The sequence below is a fragment of the Phyllostomus discolor genome, chromosome 5 (assembly GCF_004126475.2).
Source record: "Phyllostomus discolor isolate MPI-MPIP mPhyDis1 chromosome 5, mPhyDis1.pri.v3, whole genome shotgun sequence".
In the NCBI taxonomy this organism is placed as follows: Eukaryota; Metazoa; Chordata; class Mammalia; order Chiroptera; family Phyllostomidae; genus Phyllostomus; species Phyllostomus discolor.
This window is the reverse complement of record NC_040907.2, coordinates 112,005,738-112,010,104: the sequence shown is the minus strand read 5'-3', so window position 1 is coordinate 112,010,104 and position 4,367 is coordinate 112,005,738. Positions and strand designations below refer to the sequence as shown.

Genomic DNA, 4,367 nt, shown 5'->3' with positions numbered 1-4,367 from the left:
ATGCCCTACTCCTGGATTAAATGTACCTCAATAAAGAAGTAAATCCTACTATGGAGGGACTTCTCTGTCTGTGGAGTAGCCACTCTCTGTGTCACTGCTTCACTAATAAACTCTCTGACACTTCAAACTCTATGCTGGCTTTTATGTGAATTCTTTCCTGAACAAAGGCAAGAATCCACAGTGGGTCATGGACTTCAGGGTCCATAGACCCTTGGAACACCTGCATCAAAAGGACCTACTTGGGCAGTGGGGCAACCAACCCTGGATTTTTTACAACCCCACTTGCAAGGAATTTTTTTAGCTATATGTAATTTCTTATCCCTACTATCTTGTTCTCAAGTGTAACTCTACCACCTTCATCATATAGCTTGGGACAAGTGACTTACTGCCTCATTAACTCATTTTTTCTTATCTATCAAATAAGAAAAATAATAATATTACAAGTGAGTATTAAAGAGACACTGTAGTGTCAGCATGGTTCATAGAGAATGCTCCATGATTTTAGTTCCTCACCCCTTTTAGTTCCAAACCCTCACACCAACATGGAGTACCTTGGCATGAGGTATCATCAGCATCCAGGGCCTTGACTTTATCCTTGTTGCCTCCAACCAGGTGGCTGCTACCAGTGTTATCCAGATGAAGGATAATCATGACAAGATGTTTAAGATGAGTGAAAAAATCTTACTCCTATGTATTTGAGAGGCTGGATACACTGTACAGTTTGTAGCATATATTCAGAAAAAAAAAAACTGTGCAACTTTATAAGATGCAAAATGGTTATGAATTGTCTCCCACAGCAGCAGCTAATTCCACATGCCAAAAGCTGGCTGACTGTCTTCAGAGGTGAACCTCATATCATGTTGACATCCTTCTAGCTGGCTATGATGAGCATGAGGGTCTGATACTCTACTACATGGACTATCTGGCAGCTTTGGCCAAGGCCCCTTTTGTAGCCCATGGCTGTGGTGCCTTTCTGACTCTCAGTGTCCTGGACCAGTACTAGACACCAACTATCTCATGCAAGATGGCAGTGGAGCTTTTTAGGAAATATCTAGAGAAACTCCAGAAATGCTTCATCCTGAATCTGCCAACCTTCAGTGTTCAAATCATTGACAAAAATGGCATCCATAACCTGGACAACATTTCCCTCCCTAAATAAGGCTCCTAACTAATGTTATGCCTCTCTCCCACTTGCCAGGGAACTTTCTTTGATTGGTTCTTTTACCTTTTTCTGTTCTTTGGTGTGCACTCTTTGCAGTTGGTTAATTCAGAATAAAACTGAATATGGATAAACTGAAAAAAATTCTCATCAGTAACCACACAAGAGAGGAATCCTTCTCTCTATAATTAAAAACACAGAGGCTGAGAAAGATAACTGACTACAGTTACAAGCACTTAGATGCCCTACCACCTCTCCTTACCCCCTTCCTGAGCCTGTCATAGAATCTGTATTGATGATTAATTCCAGGCTGTGAGATTTTCCAGATGATGGCCTTTCAGTTGAGAACCAAAACAATTCTAGTCAAACTGGATGGCTGAGTACCCTACATCCAGACTCCTGCACTTAATTTCTGTTTTATTTTTGTAATTTTTCCTGATGAGAGGATATTTCATTGACTTTATCCATTATCCCAGTGAAATCATTCTTCTACCAAAATCTCCGTAACCCTCATATGCTAAATCCTATTACCACCCCTGCGTCTTCTGGTCTTCATCTTTCTTCTCACTTCATTTCAGGCTGTTTAAGCCAAAAGAAAGATGGTCATCACTTCTGAAGTGTGGTAATGTTCTATTAGATCCAACGGACAGAATTGGATTTCTGATCTTCCTGAAAATTTCCCAGAAAAGTCTCTCATCACCTTTTATAGGCAACTATCAGTCCAATTATTCTCATCATCACCTTCCCAATAAGCCTTGGGGTCCTAGACACCTAATACCCTGCTTTGACATACAAGAATCTTACCTTGGGCCTGGATGTTCCCCCCATAGACAGTCTATTAAGCTACAAATACATAATTCATTATGTAATATGTTCAAATTTCCCAGTAAGCCCTGAAATCACCACCCCCCCACACATATACACATAGGAAAAAACAAAAACCCACTAGTAGTCCCATAAGCATGTGAGCTGTAGACTCCATAACACTTGGGTTCATATCTCAGTTTCACCATATTGTGTGAACCTAGACAAGGCATTTACTTCTTTGAGCCTAGTGTCTTTGCTATAAGAGACAGTAAAATGATTTTTCTATCAGTAATGCATTTAGAACAGTATCTGGTACACAGTAGGCACTTATTAACTGCTAACTTCCTTTCTTTTCTTAAGCTAGGCACCATTATTTATCTTCCCCGGGTCTTTTAGGTGGCACTGCAGACCCTGATGTGGTCTTTAATGGGTTTCCAACTGGACTATAGGGGCCCTGCAGGTGCTGATTGTAGTCAGTGTCCGCAGAAGCAGCACAAGTGCCATCTTGCAGATGCCAGAGTCCCTCCATCTTCTATGCAAGACATGTGGTGACTAAATACTATTGGGAAGTGTTCAGAGTCACTCACCAGCCCACCTGAGTCCTCATTGACTACACAGTGCTGAATGCACACATGGGTACTAATTGAATAAAGCTTTCTCAGAATCAATATGGCTTGACTCCAAATAAGCTGACTATTTAAATCAGCAAAGGGAAATGCTATGGACTGGCCTCTGCTGTTTGTCTCCTAATTAATAGCATATTTGGCTGACTCCGAACCAATTTATGGGCAGAAATAAAACAATTAAAAAAGGTCTCATTACTGAAACCTGAGCGTACTTTTCTGCAAATGAAGCACTGTGATATACAGGGAGTGACTTCAAGCAAACAAAACTGAACTTGGCTGTGCACGTACTTGCAGTTGTAAAATGGTCCCAGTTGGAATGGGCCTTGGACTTCCTTGGTTAAGTGCTGTTTGTGGGAAGGGGAAGCCAAGAGCACCATCTCTAGCCTATAGCCATGGCACCCATATCAGTTATGAGACAAAGCAAGGATATTCTTATCCATCTAAACAGCCATATGAATTACTCTTCCTATACCCTAGTTTCCGGTCTTTTCCACTCCAAAATCCTGCACTTCTGGACATATTCAGCCACTCAGTTACAGCCACACTCTGAGGTCATAGCATGATCATCATGAAAGTAACAGTACAAATATCCACTTGCTTCTAGAGAGTGTACCATCTTTTAAACTGTGCTAAGTGCTTCATGAGCACTATCACATTTAATTTTCACTATAAGCTTTTGACATCAGAATTATTATCTCTACTTTAAAGATAAAATAATTGAGTTCCAAGTTTGTACAACTATTAATTAAAAGAAACAAGACTCATACACAGGTGTGTCTAACATCAAGCTATGCATTTTTATTGGTTTCACATTACTGCTTCTTTTCTACAGTTTGTAATTTAACCTTTCAGTGCCTGACTAAAGATTTCCTCTTAACCTGTCTCAATAAAACTACCCCTAACTTAAGCCTCATAGTTCTGTTTCATCTTCTGAGTGCATCAGCAACTCAGCCCAGCTTCATTTTCTATCCTGTCAACTTGGTTGCTGTCGTCAACCATTTCAACTACATGTTTACTAATTCCTTCCCCTGCCCCGATTCTTAATATTCTCTGCATAGACTCTGATGATGTCCAGGCCTAAAATGACACAACCCCCTATTTTCACCTTTGCTTCCCTGAGGATGCATAGTGCTAATGGGTAAATTCCACTACACAAGTATGGCTTTCAGTCTCACTCAAAAATCCTTTCTCCTGCTCTAGTTGGTTCCCTTTCCTATTCCCCACAGTGATGGCTTTCAATCTTATCTTCATCTTCAGCTTCCCTACCCTGCAAAAGATCCTGTCCTTTTCTCTTAACTGATGAACTATGTCACTGAGAAAATTTAGGTCATTAAGCATGATCTCCCTCAACTTGCCTCTGAATTCCCTTTACCTTCCCTATTTCTGTCCCCCCAGGTTTCAAATATCCTCCTGTTCTTAAGTAGAACCTCACTTTGTCACAAAGTTCCCTGGATCCCATCTTGCCATCAAGTATCTACTGTGTCCTTCTGTTTATTATCAATCACTTCATTCATCCCTGAGTATCCTGCCATCTCCACAGGCCTCTATGGAAAGACTAACTCCACAATTCCCAATTCATTCCTCATATTAATGAAAATTTATAGCTTCTAACATATCCTTCTTTTGAAACTTCCTCTTCCAGTGACTTCTATGATGACACATTTTTAATCTTAGGGTACACTAATCAGGGTTTTATCTTCGACCCTCCTTTCTTCTCACTCTATTTGTTCCCCCTCCTCCACAATATAGATCCACATTTAAGACTACAAATACCA

The 4,367-nt window shown here is 40.4% G+C and overlaps 1 pseudogene; it reads left to right on the top strand.

The window, feature by feature from the left end:
• Positions 1 to 377: 377 nt before the first annotated feature.
• Positions 378 to 1,168, top strand: LOC114497130 (annotated as a pseudogene).
• Positions 1,169 to 4,367: the final 3,199 nt, after the last annotated feature.